This window comes from Calliphora vicina, chromosome 1 (genome assembly GCF_958450345.1).
Source record: "Calliphora vicina chromosome 1, idCalVici1.1, whole genome shotgun sequence".
Classification (NCBI taxonomy): Eukaryota; Metazoa; Arthropoda; class Insecta; order Diptera; family Calliphoridae; genus Calliphora; species Calliphora vicina.
The window spans coordinates 110,943,065-110,964,743 of NC_088780.1; the positions used below are offsets into that span (position 1 = coordinate 110,943,065).

The following is a 21,679-nucleotide window of genomic DNA, read 5'->3' on the forward strand; positions in this document are numbered from 1 at the left end:
AACTGAGTTTTAAACGGCTTTAGGCCTTTTTTACAAAAGACTTGGCAAATTTTAAATTTAGATTAATAAATAAATGGGCTGTCAAATGCTGACATGTATTTAGTACATGCATGGCACGCTTGTAAATTGACTGGCTGGCTGTCCATGTAAACCTTGTGCGCAGAGTACAGGTCGCAATTTTGAAGATATTTCGATCAAATTTGGTACATATTATTTTTTCGGCCCAAGGACCAAGCCTATTGAAACTGGCTGAAATCGGTCCATTATTTCACCTAGCCCCCATACAAATGTCCTTCCGAAATTGGACTTTATCGGTCATAAATGTTTAATTTATATATGTATCTCCACAAATTCCGCTCCAAATTAGTTTTATATATACAAAATTCATGTCACCAAATTTTGTTCCGATCGGTCCATAATTAGTCATAACTCCCATATAGACCCACTTCCGAAAATCACTTTAACGTGCATAAGTCTCTTAAAAATATTGGTATACACACAAAATTCACCATAAATAACTTTCATATAGACATAAATCACATGACCTAATTTCATGGTGATCGGTCCATAATTGGTCATAGCTCCCATATAAGGCCCACTTCCGAAAATCACTCAAAAATATAATTTATTGAAATTTTAAAAGAAAAATGTTTTTGTTCTTTTACTTAGTGTAGGGTATTATATGGTCGGGCTTGACCGACCATACTTTCTTACTTGTTTTTTTTTGTATTTTTAATGATTTTACTTTAGTAACAGAGTAGGTTAAGATCATTTAAATATTTCAAAACATCATTACACCTATTTTAAGATCTGGCCACAACAAACACATTTGAATGATTGCAACAATAACCATATAAATCAATTTCAAGTGGTGGTTAAATAATTTGTCAAAGCTCCAATAAAAAAATATTTTTTTTTTTTTTTTAAATGTAATATTAATAAATAAACAAGCAAACAAAACTTAATTAATGCAGAATAAATATAAATATACTATTTAAATAGTCTTATTTGTATACAAAATAAATTAAAATAACCAATAATTTTTATTTATTAAATTAACTGGAAAAATACACAATTATTTATGAAATTATTAAATTATTGTTTTCTATATTTTAAGTTGGAAAACATTTAATAATTTTTCTATAGTAATTACTGGAGGCGATAACCATGACGGAAATAATATTAATATTAAAAAAAATTACAATCCTTTTTCTCCCAGTTGCATTTGAACTGGATTTCGCTGTAGTGAATCTTGTATACCCACCATTAACATGTAGTTTTGGCCTTCAATGGGGACTTGAATCAGTTATGCTCCTAACTGTACAGAATTTGATAGATTGATTAATTTCTTAAAACTTTAAATGACTTAAGTATGTCGAAATTTATGTTAATATCATTATATATACTAAATTATTTATTGACAGTAAAATATTTTTCTGATATATGGGTTATATGTACCGATCCTCACAGAAGTTGGTAGAACAATTAAGGTTCTTGTTTATGTCCATTTTCATCATCATATTAATTATTATAAGACAATTATGAATGTTCAAGTCATATTTTGAGGGGGACCTTGCATGGGGACAAGAGACAAATGTTGCCCGATTTCCGCCATACTTTACAGTATAATTTCAGAGTACCTAGAACTAATTTTTGCAAAATTTTATCAGGATTCCCGCATAATCAACATATTTATGACTGCTCAAACTGTATTTCTGGGGGACATTTGTATGGGGGCTAATTGAAATAATGGACCGACTTCAGTACCAAACAACACAGAGTATTTTTGGAAACTTCCAGCGAATTAGTTTATTTCGTTTGGGGCAGGTATTCAACAGACATAGTAACTAGATCGTCTTATAATTTTATGAAAATCCAGCATATACATATATCCTAATGTGGTTCTATGACAAATATTTCGATGTATTAACGTATGCGGAATGAAATTGCAACAAAACAGAAAACGCTGTTTTTGTTTCCAACGTTAAAACAAATAATATTTCAAACCTTTAGAAAATAGCCCATTGTATTGATTTAATTTATTATATTCATGTACCTTTGTGGCAGTTATGAAGAAATTTATATACAGGTGTTGGAAATACCTTTTCGCTTAGAAAATTTATACAAATTGTTTAGTATGAAAAAGTGCAATATTTTTTATGGACGGAGTTTTAAAGTGGCGTATTTTTGAATCTAATTAAGATATTGACTTGAAATTTATTTTGTAAGACCAAAAATTAACTTATCTAAACAAACATTTAGTTGGGAATAAATGTGGATCAAATTGGTCCTAATATTTGCAATCCTATTAAAATTTTGATACAAATTTTAGTTTTAGAAACTCAATAAATATCTTTATTTATTAACAAAACTCAATGAAATTTTCAACGTTTTTTAAAATTGTCCATCTAAAATTGTCCTAGTCAAAAGGTCAAAGGGAATCCCACAATTCCTAAAAATTGGAGCGAAAATCCCAAAAATGGTATTTTTTAAAATTTTGCCCATATGATCCACTTTTCCTTCGGGGCTGGGAAAATGCTTTGGGGATAAATAGGGAACATATCAAGGTTTCCAAAGCTGCTTCCCGGTTTTTGATCCCAGCTTTGGGATTTTAGAACATGTGGCCCAAAGTTGAAATTTTTACAAAAAATAGGTCACATTCCGAAGGGCGTAGGGGCGACATACTCGAAAAATAGGACATTTTTTTATACCAAAATGTTCTTCGTAAAGATACCTTATAGAAAAATATAAAATTGTTATATGTTCTTAAAGAAAGTTTATTTTCGCCCCAAAAACATCAAAAATCTACTATTTTTTAAATATTTAAATTGAAAATCGTTTATTTTTGGATCCATAATTGATATTGCTCTGAAATTTTTGTATGTTATTCGTAATTTAGATTTCTAACCATTTCGGTCCAAAAGTCCAACCTATATTTTGCCAAGGTATGGCAAAATTTTAAAATTTCAATTTTGAAATGCCTATAACTCGGGAATTATAAGAGATAAATAGCACACGCAAGCATGATCTAGCGGAGCGCTTTCCAAAAATATAAAAATCTTTGAAATCGGATAGGAAGCAAAAAATTGCACGTGTTTAAAAATTTTAGATGTCGAAGGTACCTTACTTTGAGCCCCCATAGTGCCGCCCATGGATCATTTGTAGGGCCCATTTTAATAACTTAATCTCGAATACTCCTTGGCTACGATCGGACCAGCCTTTTAGAAATGCCAGATTTATTTCCATAAAATTTTGATTCTGCCCCACTGTGGGGTGTTGGAAAACACCATAATCATGTGGGCGTGACAGTTGGATGATGAAACAGTTAAGAAGAACTTTCTTTATAAAAAAAATAATCTCTGATGTTTCTTTTTATGAAATGATTAATTTGTTGTACACATTTCATAATATATTAATTAGAATTGATGGTCAAATCAAATTCCAAAAAAGTCAAAACTTGCATTTTACATCTGATTGATTAAGATCCATATATATTTTTTAGAAAAAAGAATATGTTCTACTTTGCACATCTTATCATTAATAGGTTTATTTACTTCTAAAAAAGTCCACTTCTTTGCCTTTTACTGCCACTTGGTGTAAAATATAACAAATTGTCCTCGATGAAAATAGATACAAATGTTTTTTCAAGGTTGTTCTTTTTGTTAACATTGTCAAATAACTAAAAGCCAGATTTTCAAATGGGGTTTTAAAGTATTAAGGCAAAACATTACGTAATTCAAAATAAGTCCTAAAACACTAATAGCTCATGTACTTTATAATCTTTGGCCAGTGTCAAGTTTCTTTTGCAATTTCATTCCGCATACCATGGTGTAATGATATACAAGGTGACATTAATCAAATAGCTGATTATTTTTTGCTCGTGTTTGTTTACAACTTTCATCTTGTCAAAATTTTTGTTTGCTGTAATTTGTATACATTAAGCAGCTGTTTTTGACACTATAAAAGTTATTTGTTTTTGTATTGTTGTATTTGTTGCCGTAATGCATACTCCTTATAATCATTACGCCATGCCGCATACGTTACAAACGGAATGACACATCAATATACCCCCATCTTTTTTTGATATAATAATATAATAAATTCAAATATTAATTATTTGCAAAATGAACTTATGAACATTACATAAGTTCGTTTTGCAAATATTTTTACCAGACAGTGTTTTAATAGTTTTACAAAAGAAATACTGTGTGAAAAGCCAGTTTTAGAAATTTGACTTTTGCTATGAAGAGGTTAATTTTATACAATTTTCTTCAGAATTCCGGAATATATTTATTTGTATCTGGGTAGTAATATTCAGAAAATATTTAAATGGTGGTGATAATTTCGCTAATTACCGCGAATGTCGAGTCTACAAGGAATTATCAAGAACATTAAGGGTAAATTCGGATTCTACTTCTAGGACAATAAGCTCAGTTCAAACGGGAATACAAACCCAGCTTATTCCCAATTCCAGCAAATTAACCATGAAGCTAAAATGTGTTACCAAAAGCCTAGTGCCCCTAACATATGGGAGGGTTGGAAATTCTTATGCCAGCACTTTGAGGACATTTATTCTCTTTGTTGTTTGTAGTTGCGAATACTACAATAAACGCAAGAGCAACAAAAACAACAGGCAGATTTGACAGCTCCAATCTAAGAGATAGTTATGTTAGAACATTTGTTCTACACAGGCAAAGGGAAGGAAACTGGATCCCATGTACACAAATAATTCAAGTTTGCCAGTGGCAATGTAGTTGGTGTAGTTGATTTTCAAGAAAGTCCCTAATCACATCTCTATAGTATTGTAACCGAGTGGTTACAATACAATGAGCTACGTGTTTTAAAGTGTTTTTTGGATTTAAAAGTTTGTATTGTCAAGCTCTGTATCTTGATTAAGAAAAATATTTTATGTTATTGACAGCCGAAATTAGTAAGACAACTGTAAGTTATTCATTTTACTGACGCACGCTTTAATTTTAAAGAGAACAAAATTATCTCAGTTAGTTTCTATCTAGTTTTAATTATGCAATTTAATCATTTTCGATTCATATGTTTGATGCAAGTTAAAGAAATAATACATTTTAATCTCTGATAATCTTAGAACATTAAAAGACAATTAAACTTGCAAACCCTTAAAGGAATACAAATGTTAAAATTATTTAAATTGAAAGATTTTATAACATTTTAAACCATTTGATATAAGAAATGAATCATAATAAAATTTCACCATAATGTTTGAATTTAAATTTGAAAGTATTTAACTATATTCTTTAAAATAAAGATATTAAAGTGCAATACAATTATTATTTCAAATGTTCCTGTAAACATTGCAATGCTCTTGGAAAATACAATTGGTCAATTCACAAGGTCTCCTATTATGTCATATTGTCATAATGTCCTAATATTTCACAATGGTTTAAAAATGTTGGTATTGCCTTTCAAGCTAAATATGTCCTAAAATAATACTACACTGTATGCTATGTTTATTGTGTTATCGTAACCAAACAGCAGATACCAGCGACGAACGCCTAAGAGTCGTTTAAGCCGAGCCAACGAGTCTCGAAATATTAGGACATTTCGACAATATGACATGATAGGACACCTTGTGAATTGACCAAATATATAAAAATATCTAAGATTTTCCTTGTTGTCATTCAAAAATCCTGCCCATTCGTGCATTTAAGTTTGGAAACAAATAGTAATCAAAGAAAGCCTAATCTGCTTTTGGAATCCGTTTTGGGAGGCACATATCGAGCCCTTAGCGCCAAATTATCGTAAGCTACAAAATACAAATTTTACAGGAGAAGGTTTTTTTGCATTATTTTGAAAGTTATACATAGAATTAACAAGTAAGAAAGTATGGTCGGTCAAGCCCGACCATATAATACCCTACACTAAGTAAAAGAGCAAAAACATTTTTCTTTTAAAATTTCAATAATTTATATTTTTGAGTGATTTTCGAAGGTGGGCCTAACATGGGAGCTATGACCAATTATGGACCGATCACCATGAAATTAGTACGTGTGATTTATGTATATATTCAAGTTAAATATGTGGAATTTTGTGTGTATACTAACATTTTTGAGAGATTTATGCACGTTAAAGTGATTTTCGGAAGCGGGTCTATATGGGAGCTATGACTAATTATGGACCGATCGTATCCAAATTTGGTGACATGAATTTTGTGTATACAAAACTTATTTGAAGCGGAATTTGTGTAGATACATATATAAATTAAACATTTATGACCAATAAAGACCAATTTCGGAAGGACATTTGTATGGGGGCTAGGTGAAATAATAGACCGATTTCAGCCAGTTTCAATAGGCTTGGTCCTTGGGCCGAAAAAATAATATGTACCAAATTTGATTGAAATATCTTCAAAATTGCGACCTGTACTCTGCGCACAAGGTTTACATGGACAGCCAGCCAGCCAGCCGACCAGACGGACGGACATCGTTTAATCGACTCAGAAAGTGATTCTAAGTCGATCGGTATACTTTAAGTTGGGTGTTAGCGTTACAAACATCTGCACAACCGCGTAATACCCTGGTGATGTAGGGTGGTGTAGGGTGTAAAAATGTTATGATGCGATATAATATAATTTCGTTCAAGCTATTTCTCTATTTTTCAAAAATATTTATAACTTTTGACAATTAAAAATTCATGGAATACTTTATTGAAAAATATGACAAAAAATTTTTTTTATTGAATTTTTGCATAGATACAAATTTTTCGAATTGATATTAAATTTTTATTTATGAATAGTTTTTAATTAAATTTCACAGTTACATATGTAGATTTTTCTATTTAAAATGAAAAAATAAAAACGAATTTTGAAATTTATTATCAGCAATCCCGCAATTCCCAAAAATGTGTTGAAAAATTCCAGTTTTTTGGCTATAATATCCATACCAGGATCGGGGTATAAATTCCTTTTACATCCTCTTAGAAATTTTTTGCGATTACTTAAAAAGAAAAAAGTTCTTTTTTCCCAAAAAATTAGCGAAAAATCGCTTTTTTAAAATTTTTTAAATTCATATGCATATAACTTTGGACTTAGTCATTATTTTTAAACAATTATTTTGTGTCTAATTTTTTCTATGTGTCTAATTTTTTTTTAAAATAGGAACGCAAACGAAGAAATAGGATCGTTTTAAAAATGTAACATACCCGCAGTGTCCTACTTTGAGGACCCTTGGACGCGCCCCTGGTGGTCCCATAAGGTTCACGTTCAAAACAACACTTTTTCTTTACTCATGTGAAATTTCATTCAAACCAATCTAACCATTCGTTTACTGTAAAATTTAAACATTGACTTACGATAAAAGTTTACTCCCTATAATTTTGAAGTTATTAACAATTTTGATATTCTGACAACGCTAAAACATCAGTCGGTCCATAAAATTTTAATTTTTGAAATGAAAAAAAAAATAGAAAATGTCGCTTACGAAATTTGGCGCTAAGGGCTCGATATGTATTTTTATCAAACAAAAAAATATATTTTAAACAATTTATAATTTAGTTTACAAAGAAATTGTAGGTAAAATAAATTGTACATGTACATTAGAGTGCTCCAAGATTGTATGGACGAAAAAAACTTTCTAGGTACAGGCCGTCCCCCCCTCTAGAATTGTTCTATGTATTGTAGAAACACGTTGTGTCAAATATTAGGATGATAGGATAACGTTAACTGGTGGCGCAACGACGCTGAAGTTTTGAGGTGCATTTACAATGGGAAAATACGCAATTTTTTCAGTTTTTGTAAAAATTTTGCCATTAAATAATGACTTTTACAATTTAATTTAAAAGAATCGAAATGTGTACGTAATTGTCGTTATAATAAGATATAAAAGACAAAAATTGGTGAAAAAATGTTAAAGTTATTAAAAAATCGCCAGGCCATTAACGTGTCTCAGGCCAGTAGAACAAGAAATTTATGAACAAAATTAACATATTTTGAGAAATATTAAAATAAAAGCTTATTTTTACTTAAAATATATCCATATTTACTTGTATATGAGTTTTTGTCCTCGTAGGATACCGTTAACCTATTCGCAGGTATGACCAAAAAAATTAAATTTTTTTAACGGCAGTTTCAAAATTCCAATTTCAAATTTTTAAAAATTTTGTTAAACAAATTTCAGAAATTTTTGATCATCACATGGGGATTTATTAACAACATAATAGGGAATAAAAATGTGAAAAAAGTATGTCAATACCTCCTATAGTTTTTCCGTACCTGCGATATAAATTTTGCGATTTTCGAGAAAAACTAATTTTTTGGCCAAATTTTGGGGAATGACCAGAATTTCCTTACTGTAATGATTTTTAAGTAAAAGCTATTCAGAATAATATAGTCCAGGTAATTTTAAATATAGTATGAAAGTTTTACTAAAATCGGAAAACTTTAACGCTTAAATCGTGAAGGTCAAATGTCAATTTTTTCAATATTTGGAATTTCTCATGGAAAGATAGCGAAATATTATATATTTTTGGGCCGATTTTGATGAAACTTAAGAAAAATATAAAATGAAGTCTAGTATTCACAATAACAGTACAAAAATGGAAATTAACCCTTAATAGCACTTGGGGTCCAAATGACCCTCAACTTTTAAAATCACGAAAAACACATTCATTTTGACCCCAAGTACTCTTAAGGGTTAATTTCCATTTTTGTACTGTTATTGTGAATAGTAGACTTCATTTTATATTTTTCTTAAGTTTCATCAAAATCGGCCCAAAAATATATAATATTTCGCTATCTTTCCATGAGAAATTCCAAATATTGAAAAAATTTACCTTTGACCTTCACGATTTAAGGGTTAAAGTTTTCCGATTTTAGTAAAACTTTCAGACTATATTTAAAATTACCTGGACTATATTATTCTGAATAGCTTTTACTTAAAAATCATTACAGTAAGGAAATTCTGGTCATTCCCCAAAATTTGGCCAAAAAATTAGTTTTTCTCGAAAATCGCAAAATTTATATCGCAGGTACGGAAAAACTATAGGAGGTATTGACATACTTTTTTCACATTTTTATTCCCTATTATGTTGTTAATAAATCCCCATGTGATGATCAAAAAATTCTGAAATTTGTTTAACAAAATTTTTAAAAATTTTAAATTGGAGTTTTGAAACTGCCGTTAAAAAATTTAATTTTTTTGGTCATACCTGCGAATAGGTTAACGGTATCCTACGAGGACAAAAACTCATATACAAGTAAATATGGATATATTTTAAGTAAAAATAAGCTTTTATTTTAATATTTCTCAAAATATGTTAATTTTGTTCATAAATTTCTTGTTCTAGTGGCATGAGACACGTTAATGGCCTGGCGATTTTTTAATAACTTTAACATTTTTTCACCAATTTTTGTCTTTTATATCTTATTATAACGACAATTACGTACACATTTCGATTCTTTTAAATTAAATTGTAAAAGTCATTATTTAATGGCAAAATTTTTACAAAAACTGAAATAATTGCATATTTTCCCCTTATAAATGCACCTCAAAACTTCAGCGTCGTTGCGCCACCAGTTAACGTTATCCTATCATCCTAATATTTTACACAATGTGTTTCTACAATACATAGAACAATTCTAGAGGGGGGGACGGTCAAAATTCGCAATTTTATTTTTTTGGAGCACTCTAATGTACATACATAGTATGAAAATCTAGTTTCTTCCCTAGCACTCATAGTCTGTCTTCTACTTTTGTTTTTGTTTGCATCTTTTCTCATCATCATCTGTTTCTTATTTGTATAATTAGTCTCAACAATAATATACAACGCTTATTTATTTATTTTAAACATCAAATGAAAGATTATTTAAGAATTAAATGCAAGTAAATACAAAATAGAGACACAAATCAAATAAGAAAAACTATTTAAAGACAAACCAAAAAAAATATTGGCACACATTCTTCTTCATCTTCATCAACGTCATTTTCTAGTTGTTGTTTTTGAAATATTTCTACAAATAACAACAACACTAAATAATATACTAATAGTTGTGAAGGACAAGAGGACAGTTCGAAAGAGAGAGAGAGAACGATAGACAATAATTAAGTGGAATAAAAAAACGCAAATTTTATTTTCAATTCATAAATGGGCTTCTCTTTATTCTAATGAAACTTTTTTTTTTGCTTTTTTGTTGTTGTTCTTGTACTATTCTTTTTTTGATTTTGAGTTTGTTTTTATTGTTGATTTTTTTTTTCTTATTTAAATTGGAACAAATTAATTGCTTGTAGACTTGTTGTAGTAGAATGAATGAATGACAAAATAGCCGCACATTTACAAAACAATATTTATTTATAAACAGTTTATTAAAAATCAACAACATAAAATAACAACAACAAATCATAAACATAAACATTTAAGTAAATTGGTACAAAGTACACACAAACAAAACAACGGCAACAACAAAAATATTCACATGTATGACGTTGTTCTTAATCAGCTGGTTTTGGGGTGTTTTGTTTGTATTGAATGAAAATGAAAAAGCATTGAAATAAATTGAAAATATTTTAATTTAATAAATAATAAAAAATTATCATACGCCTAAGTGTTCTGAAGAAGAAAAAATCAAATTGTTTCGTAGGTTCTCTTTTTTTCAATAGATTTCAAGTATATTGACTACGTGAATATTGGCTTTTTATTATTATGGTTTTTAATTTGTTTGCAAAGTTGTAAATTAAAAATAAAATTACTTAATTCCACATTGATTTGATTTTTTAAAATAGTTGGCAATGCATCACTCTTTTCAGAGTTGATTTTCAAATTATTTATTGACAGACAAAAATTCATTACAAATAAACACTTTGCTAACTGTCTGCTAAGTCTAATCGGTATGCTAGTTATCAAATCGTTGTGTGCGATTTTTTTCTACAAAATATTTTGAGGTAGAATTAACATAGTCTACCTATGTAGAAAATTTCTTTAGCGAGAAATACTTTATTTCCAAAATATTTTGATTCTGGATTATAAAAGATGTTGAGGTTTTTAGCCTATCCACTTCTATCGATTCATTGGAGCATCTTTGCAAGTAATAAAGAATTACTCATTCATTTGCAATCGATTTGAAAACATTCTAAAAACAATGAGAGAGTATTTTATAACATATGACGCAGCTGGGGTTAATTTCTTACTACTTTTTTTTCCTACAAAATCATCAAATCTAGGGTGAGTTACAGCCAAAATTCACAAGTTCTGTTTTCTTTTGATCAGTATAGTAGTCAATCAAAATATTTTCAAGCCTTTACAATACAATTTCTATTAATATTTAATAAATTTTTAACAAAACCCAGGTGTAGGTATTTATAAGCTGAACACGTTGCAAAATGTTTAAGAGTTTTCCTAGAATTATTATTTGTGTTCTGCGATAATTTTGAATTCAATATTCAAAGGTGCTTTAAAATAATCAGTTTAGTTTTCACAGAAATTATTCATAATACAAATTTGTGGTTATATTTGGAGTGTGGGTTCTGTATTATGTTTGACGTTGCATGCAACTACACTTACATACTTCAATAAATGGCGTCATGTGACTATGAGGGAGTAGAAACAAGTGTTGTTATTGTTGAACGTACGTTAAATAATTTGTGCCAATTTTCGGTAATAAATGCAACAAATAATGTAGGTGGAGGTTTAAAATTAGCATGAAAAAGAAATTACAGTGGAACTGGAGTGGGTTTAATTAAAAGTACATATCGAGGGCTTATATTCAATATCCTCTATTTTTCATGAAAATGAGTTTTGGATGGCAAAATATTCAACAAACAAGCCCACATCTGTGGTAGAAATTTCAATGTAAACAACTTATTTTTAGCAATTTTATTTACATTTTTGTAATTTCTGTACTAAATGTAAAACCCTCTATATTTTTAAATACATATGGGCAATTCCATGAGAATCGCTACCACGACTAAAAGCACAAAAAACCTTGAAACTTTTTTTCATTATGATTTGAATAGAAGAAAATAATAAAATATTACTATGTGAAAGTATTTAGATCATATTACAACATTTTAAAGACAAAAATAATAGTTTAAACAGATTATATTTAATTTTTTAATGTTTTAGGTATGTTTTAGGCTAAAATTGCGGCGAAAACTACGCTCCCAATTAGCTTGTAGTATGAAATGAATTTGACTCTGATTGTTTTTTTGCTATTGTCAAATTGTTTATTGAAACCGAATGTATATTTTCTATTCATTTTTTTAGTTTTTGTATACATATGTATATTTACAGAATATATACTGTTTTATTATAAGAGAAAAATCTGTCACGTGCGGTATGTCACGTACGATATTAAATTTTATTTATTTTAAAATCATCCAAAGATTATTTTTATTTAAATATGACGGATTGTAAAGGAAAAATATTTCGTTTAGTGTAAGAAATTAAAAGAAAACATAACGCCTCTCACGATTCGAATATTTTCGCATATTTCTACATGTACCTCAAAATGAGTTTCGTTTTATGTCACGTACGATATACCCTTATTTCGCTCAATATTTTGGACAACAATATTTCGAAAGAACTTTTTATTGTTTTGAAATATAGTATATAAATATAGTATAATATAGAATGGAACATAAAGCCCAAATTATTTTTCAGATACTATTATTTTTGCAAAATCTATTACACTCTATAGACGTACAAATGTCACGTACGATGATATGGAATTGCCCATATGTAATTACTTTTTAATTCAACTATGTATTTCCACTTGCAAAATATATTTTCTTACTAATTTGGATATGCTGATCACGAATCAGACGAAACATTATAAATTATATACTAAAGCGTTCTCGTGATATCGCCCCTGATATGTTTATGTTGTATACATTATATAATATGAATAAGACATGCTAATATTAACCGATGTCATAGATTAAATCCAATATAAAATGTATTTTTTCTCTATTTATTAGTTTTACTAAACTCTCTAAATAAATAATGCGAAATTTTAAAAATAATTCATATTTACTCGTATGTAGAATTTAGTAACGACAACAGTTTTTTTGCTCTCCTGAAAACTTGTGTTTTCTAACATAGAGGATTTTGGAATATATTCACATTTTTTGCATTAAAATATATATTGTAAGGATTATTAGGACCATTTTTTATTTAAATCCTTTAATAAATTTAAAATTTAATTAAATTATAATTTTACTACAAATTTTTTAAATTGTTTTCTTGATACCTTCTTCTCCACTGTATGCCACCAAATTTAGCAGGCTTACTGGCTTATGTTGTTCGTGCCCCTCCAAATACACTTATTAAACAGTATTTTTGTTTCATTTCGTTGATTAACAAATGTGTATTTTTTAATATTTCAAGCATGGACTGCTGCGCAGCGCGTTTTACTTTTTATGTTATCAGAATTCAAGTGAAACTGCCAAAAACATATCAAGAAATTTAATTTATTAGTGAATTGGCGTACATTTTAAGCATGAATTTATGATTCTGAGTTGCTCTTTTTTTCATTTAAAAACAAACAAAAAAATATTAAACAAAAAACAACACACAAAATTTCCATATCAAAAATAAAAATAAAAACAAAACTTTAAAAAAAGGTTAAATAGAACATATTTAACATGGTCTTATGCTAAAAACATGGTTTCATTATTTTATTGATTTTTTTTAGTGCCTTGGAAAAAAGCGCACGCCTGCGCATGATGTACGAGTGAAGAGAATTTATTTTTTTTGTTGTTATTTTTTGCATATTGTTGTATTTTATCTGTTCTTTTTTTCGCTTTTCGTTTTTATTTAACGATCGATATACAATGTGCGTTTTTATAGCAAAAACAACTACAAGTCGTATAAAATGAAAACAACAACAAACTGAGATTGTTATAAACAAAATATCGAGTGCTTGGAATACTAATTAAAAACAAAGAGAAATGTTTGATGTTTAATTGTTGTTGTTGTAGTTGTCTTCTTCACTTTATATATTTATTATTATTGTTATTGTTGTTTGCTGCAGAGTTAAAAAGCTATGGATTCATGAAATTTGTTATTTAAAATACATATTGGTTTATTGCAATAAATTTAAAAGACTAAATCCATCTTCTATATAAATAAAAATCAAATGTCGTTCGTTGGTAATTGCATCAGTTGAGAACGGCCGGACCGATTTAGAAAATTTTTTTTTTAAATTTTGGTCGTGAAAAATTTACGCCCACTTTTTTCGATTTATCTAAATTTGTAAACGGCTACACTGATTTGGCTAATTTGTTTTTTAAATGTTCGTAGTTATCCAATTTAAGTTTCTACTGAATGAAAAATTTACCACGCCCACTTCTACGCCCACTTTTTTCGATTGATATAAAATCGGAAAACGTCTGCACCTATTTGGCTAATTTGTTTTTAAATGTTCGTAGTAAAATTCGTAAGAAAAATAAAGCGAAACTTTTTATACAAACTTAAACAATTTTTTGGAAAATAAATTTTATGCATACATTTTATGAAAGCTTTATTTATTCTTTGCGTATCCACAAGTGTTTACAATTTTTAAATCAGTATAAAAATAAGGCTAGGTTGTTGAAAGTAAATAAATCAAATAAAGTAAATAAAAAAAAATCGAAAACGAGATCACGAAAAAATATCCATTGAATTAAAATTACATAACAAATAAAAATACTCATTCGTTGTCATACAAAAAAATTAATTTAGATGCAAACACATTTTTTATATAAGGAGATTCCTTAAACTTAAAAAATCTAATTTAAAGTATGAATTTCAGTGTTGTTTGTCTACATTCTAAATCCGCTAATAACTTGGTCAATAAGCGTTTAATCAAGAAAAGGAGCTCGATCTCTGATCACTCATATTTCTGGCCAAAAATGGATTTTTTCTATATAACAACTCACAATATCTAAAATCATATTTGGCCAATAAGCGTTTAGTCAAGAAAAGGATCTCGATCTGTGGTCACTCATATTTCTGACCAAAAATCAATTTTTTTATATAAAAACTCAAAATATCTAAATTCACTAATAGCTTGGCCAATAAGCGTTTAATCAAGAAAAGGAGCTCGATCTGTGATCACTCATATTTCTGACCAAAAATCAAGAAAAGGAGCTCGATCTGTGATAACTCATATTTCTGACCAAAAATCGATTTTTTTATATAAAAACTCAAAATATCTAAATTCGCTAATAACTTGGTCAATAAGCGTTTAATCAAGAAAAGGAGCTCGATCTGTGATCACCGATATTTCAGAACAAAAATCGTTTTTTTATATAAAAACTCAAAATATCTAAATTCACTAATAGCTTGGCCAATAAACGTTTAATCAAGGAAAGGAGCTCGATCTGTGATCACTCATACTTCTGACCAAAAATCGATTTTTTATATAAAAACTCAGAATATCTAAATTCACTAATAACTTGGCCAATAAGCGTTTAATCAAGAAAAGGAGCTCGATCTGTGATCACTCATATTTCTGACCAAAAATCGATTTTTTATATAAAAACTCAAAATATCTAAATTCGCTAATAACTTGGCCAATAAGCGTTTAATCAAGAAAAGGAGATCGATCTGTGATCACTCATATTTCTGACCAAAAATCGATTATATAAAAACTGAAAATATTTAAAATTGCTAATAACTTGGCCAATAAACGTTCTCGATCTGTGATTATTTTTAGTTTTTTGACAACAGACTTAGGTTCTTTGTCTCTCAGTAACGGTTCTATGTATGTATATTTTATTCTATGACCATAAGATTCATTGTACATACATACATATTTTAAAATCAAGTGTAAATCAAACATAACTCAAACCTATATGAATCATTCAACAATACGTTTTTATTTTTTTTTTCTTTTCAACTATTTTTACCCATTTCAAACCGCTTCTCACAAATTCACAAATCGAACAAAAGCTTTTTTTTAATTTTAGACAATTTTAACAAATTTTTCAATTTTCAAATCGCGATAGTTTTGAAATGGAGTGGGTTTCGGATGAAAAATTCATTGATTTGAGAAACCCTTTGGAAAAATTCATTAAAATCGAAGATGACAAATCCGAAAATAGCAGTTTTCTGTTCGTTTTGATATTGATTCTCCCTACTAAGGATTTTTTTTCAAACTTTAATAACCATTCAACTCTTTTAAAAGACTGCCTGCCAACGTTTAGAATTCTTTATTATAATTATTATTATTATTATTGTTATATCTATAAACTTGTAATCATCATTCGAACGAATATTACGACTAGTAGTAAATAATTCTTTAGTTTGTTTTGTTGCACATTTCTTTTTTTAATGCGCGGTATTTGAAACATGTGCAACAGCTACATATAAACAGAACATGATTTGCAAATAAAAACATTAAAAACTTATATTCCCATTTAACTGAAAAAGAAATAATATTTTTTTATAGAAAAAATAGTACCATACAGTAGCTTTAGCAGTTGATGGCAAGTAAAAAGAAATAAAAACAAATAATTATAAAAATAAAAAAAGAAATCACATTCCATTTTTATATCGTATGAGATTCCAAAAGGGGAACATGTTGTTATGCAGTTGTGGGTGTTTATTTTATAATTTATAATAGGGGAAGTATGCCCTGCCTCAGAAGTACTGGTCAATCAAATAAAGCAGTTTGTGAAGCAAATTGAAAAAAGTTTATGATATTGCTGACATCTGAAATTTAAAGAAATGTTGAAGCAACCAAAATCGAACCATTTTGAATCTTCAAAAATAATTTATTTTTAATATTGAATTCGGTGACAGAAATATTTGGAAAATAAATTTAAATTGGAAATTAAATTTATGTATGGAAGATAAATTCGAATTTAACTAACACAGAGAAAAAACCAAGTTTTTTAACATTGATCATGTTATGGTAAACTTAGCAATGTTAATCACTTAACAGATATGATAAATGAATTATATATAATACATAAACAAGTAAGAATATAGTATTATAAATAGTTTTCTTTTAAAATTGATATATGAGCAATGACTAATTATTGACCGATCGCCATAAAATTAGGTGGCATATATGACACTTATTTGTGTTGAATTTTATTTGGATACCAAGTCTATGGGAGCTATGACTAATTATGGGCCGAACGTTATAAAATGTGGTGACATGACTTTTGTATATGGGGGATTTTATGTCAAGTGAACCAACTTTTGAAATCGAAGTCTTCCGATCGGTATGAAATTTGCACCAAGATTAGTCCTATTGGATAGTAATTGACACACAATTTTTCAACAAGAGAGTTCTCGAACGCTCTCTGAGTTAGAGGAGCTCAAAATTTAAAATTTAAAGAAATGTTTTTGAGAGAGAGATGTTTTTTCCTATCAAAACAAAATCAAAAACTTTGTTGACTTTTTTTATTCAAAATGGGCCTTTTTTAATTAATTTTTTTTTTTCTTTAAAGAAAACTTAGTTAGGTCTTTTCCTTTAAGAGATTTTTTGTCACTGAGTGGGATATCTATCAAAATAAATGTTTTATAACTCAAGACATAAAATGTTTGACTTTTTTTGCAAAATCTAAAACCTTTTTTTTAAATGGAAATAAAGGGTCTATTCCTTTAAGAACATTTTAGTCTCTTAGTTGGATGCGAGTGGGATATACATACCATCACCTAAAATGCAAAATAACGTAACATCACTTTTCATAAGTTTATAGGAGAAGCAAAAAACAATATAAAATGAAAACTACTTGAGATATTGAAACTACTTTTCAAATTTGAATTACAATGACTCTAGAAATATATTTTATGAAAAAAAAAATAATTTTTTCAAAGCACACTTTAAGATATGTGGCTTACGTTTTTTTGAATTGTTATTTTCTGAAACAAAAAAACGTATCATCAATATAAATTTTTATGAAAAAATAAAAACTTAAATAAAAATATTTTTTTTATTTTAAATAAAAGCAGTTTATATATACTTTTTTAATTTTATTATGTTTTTTTATTTTTATTTTAATTACTAACAACTACTTTCTTAAACTAAAAAAGTTTCTTCATTAAATTTTCATTAAGACTGCAAAAAATATTTAATTGCAACAAATTTATTAAAATAAATTAGGATACTACCTAAAATGAGATAAAAACGATTTATTAATTAATTACTCAAAGCGTATACGTTATTTTGTTCAAGAAAATCATATACTTGATGATACTTTAGTTTCAATTTTGGTTATAACTTGGTTATTTTTGATAGTAAAAGTTTAAAATTTTGTACACATATGTAATATGATGTAGTAAATCGTAATCAATAATAAAATCAATTTCGCATTTTTTGATGATACGTTGTTTTGCATTATATCAAAATGAATGTTTCAATTCAAAAATAATATGTCTTGAGTTACAAAACATTTATTATGATTACCAAAATCCTCTGAAAAATTTAAAGAATTCAGAGGATTTTGGAATATGTGCAATCTTTGGATATATGTTTGTATTTCCAACTGAATTTCTGTTTTAATAAAACAATTTTATAATATTACAACTCAGACTATAAAAAAAAACCAAATACTGAAAATTATTTCCGGAATCAAAGTTACAAATTTTAAAAATTTATATATCTGATATCAAATGTATTAAATGGTCAATATCTATAAAAAAAAAATATCACCACTAGGCCGCAGGAAATAGATTTTTAAATTTTTTTAGAATGATTTAATATTACCTGATTTTTCTTAGAATTTTTAACTTTAAATTGTGTGGTTCTTTCCCTCTTTTTGTGATAATCATAATTTAAGCATATTTTGTTCATAATTTACTCCATCATCATAATAATTTTGTTTTCTTTTTTTATAAGTTCTGCAAGAGTTGAAGTTGATCGACAGCTGACTTTTAATGTCAAGACTGTCAAAATTGTTCTTGCTGAAATTGTACAGCAGCATTGGTTTGTTTGTATTTTTGTAAAGTTTAAATTATCGAGCTGGTGTAACCGTTAAATAGGAATAAATTTCGTGAGAAGTTCAAATAAAAAAAAAACAATTTTAAGAACTTTTGAAATATTTAATTAATTATATGTTTGAATAATTAAAATTTTAAAAAAATGTTTATAATAAAAACTTTTATTAAACTGCACAATTACAGTTTTTTTAAGAATATTAAAAATCATCCTTCATCAAATGTGATTAGGATTTACCGATTATCAAAATACATAGTGTGAATATTTTATTTAACAATTTTGATCACATACCTTAATTCTCAATGTCTGATGGCAAAATGTATATAAAATTGGATGTAGTTTATTACTTAAAGATTTTTAACAGTTATAAAAGTATTTGAAAATTTCACTTTCAAAATTCGATTTTAGACGTTTTTTTTTTCAAAATATTCTTTTTATTTCAAATTCAAATTAAAAATGTTCGTTTGTTTTTAATTAACTATGTCGATCCATAAATACATACAATTTAAAAAGCCTTTTTTATTTGTAACAGAACAATTTTATGGCTTTTAGTTTTTCACTTTTAGACAAGCTGACTGACACTCACTAGCACTCATTCATTTGCACAATCGATCGTTTGAATTTTCCTTAACACATTCTTTTAGCAATTCTTAAGAAATATTGTTTTTTTTTTACTTGAATTTACTTATAGAACTTTGCAAAAACAAATGCCGAAACTTCCATAAATTCGTACGTAAGAGAATTTCTTTTATTTTTTATGTTTATAATAAAATCAAAACAAAAAAAAAAACAAGGCACGCTTTAATAAAATAGTTTCGGTCTATATGGAGAATACTCGTACAACACGCTAAATGGATGGATACCGCGTCCGTCGTAACGCGTTGTGTTGATCAACTGTTTTCACGTACACACAACAAAATTTAAAATGAAAATACAATTCGCGCATACCACTACACCACAAAACCTCCCCATTGAATTTGAATAAAAAATGTAAAACGAAAAAAACGCACACTACTCATACACATAAAGAAACATTCGATTTTACAGCAGACTCTCGTATTGTACCGTTCAAATAGAGACGATCGAGCTGGCGACCCGACCGATCAATCGACCGAAAACATAAAAAATTGCGAGCAAATTCATTACAAACAATAACAACGGCAGCAACAAAAAATAAACAAAAATATTTACTCATACTCTAAATATGTGCTACCACTCTACACACTTCGTACTCGTCGTATCAGTAGCTAGCAATAATTTCAATTCTTCACAAATTCAAATTGAACCAACAAAACATATGATTTTTGGTTTGGTTTTGTTTGGCATATTTACAGTATCGGTCAAAACAAATAAAAGCTAAAAAGTTCAGCTGTCGAATAAAGTTATGTATCATTTTTTATACCTACACCACCATAGTGGGGAGGGTATAATGCGTTTGTGCAGATGTTTGTAACGCCCAAAAATATTGGTCTAACAACCACCTTGAAGTATACCGATCGACTTAGAATCACTTTCTGAGTCGATTAAACGATGTCTGTCCGTCTGGCTGGCAGGCTGTCCATGTAAACCTTGTCGCAGAGTACAGGTCGCAATTTTGAAGATATTTCGATAAAATTTGGTACATATAATCCTATTGAAACTGGTTGAATTCGGTCCATTATTTCTCCTAGCCCCCATACAAATGTCCTCTCGAAATTGGACTTTCAACATAAATAACTTTCATATACAGGTATGTTCTGCAAATCACATTTTATAAAAGTGGTTTGAAATCACATAAAAGGTGTTCTGTGCACATAATTTTGTGATTTTAAAACGTTCAGCAAAGTCACTAATATTTTCAAATCACTTGGTTATTTCTGCGGCTACTACATGGAAAATATTAAAATAAATTACTTAAGTATATTAAACAATATGTCCTTTATTAATTTTCTTATAGAATTACTTGTTTTATTAAAAAAAACACTTAAAATTTAATAAAAATCTAGAGACACCTATTCTGTTGTAAAAAGTTTTTTTGCTTGTGTGATTTCTTTTGTGATTTCAGGTTTGTTTTCAGTTGTCAGCTGTTTATGATTTTCGAAAATACATGGAAGCTTGCCAGACTAAAATTTTTTAATGTTTGTCTAAAATATGTTCAATATCTTTAAATTAATTATAGAATTCGTCATAAAATTTATAATATTTGTTAGATTATATTATAAGTTATCAATATGCGTTAAGTTTTTTGCGCAAATTGGAAAAAAAAATGCAACAAAGTTGAAGCAAGTGGTAACCAAAAGCAATTGTGTACTGTGGCAGCTTTACTGTTTTGTTTTCTTTTTGACATAGTGGTTGAGCTTGCGCCATAGTTTTTGCAAAATTTTTATAAAATGTAGTTCCATTCTTTTTAATTCCATTAAAGATATAACAGAAGCTCCAGGCATTTTTTTATTTTCACTTTAATATTTCTACAAAATTATTAGCAAAACAAAACATTTAAAATAAACGAATCAGCTGTTTTCTTGTGCTTTCGAAAATTTAAAATCACACCGAAAAATATAATAACAGTGTGATTTACAGAACAGGCACAAATCACATGTGTGATTTTAAAACGGTATGTGATTTGAAATCACGTGGATTACAGAACATACCTGATAGACATAAATCACACGACCTAATTTCATGGTGATCGGTCCATAATTGGTCATAGCTCCCATATACGGCCCACTTCCGAAAATCACTCACGAATATAAATTATTGATATTTTAAAAGAAAAATGTTTTTGTTCATTTACATACTATCTTA

At 28.2% G+C, this 21,679-nt stretch overlaps 1 protein-coding gene across 1 annotated transcript in view; it reads right to left on the reverse strand.

The window, feature by feature from the left end:
- Window positions 1–19,314, reverse strand: part of stumps (DBB domain-containing protein stumps) — a 149,960-nt gene extending 130,646 nt beyond the window's left edge. Inside the window, exon 1 of the mRNA XM_065515517.1 lies at window positions 19,187–19,314. The gene's annotated coding sequence lies outside the window, so the exon portion shown is untranslated. The remainder of the gene's footprint in view (window positions 1–19,186) is intronic.
- Between the last annotated feature and the right edge of the window lie 2,365 nt (window positions 19,315–21,679).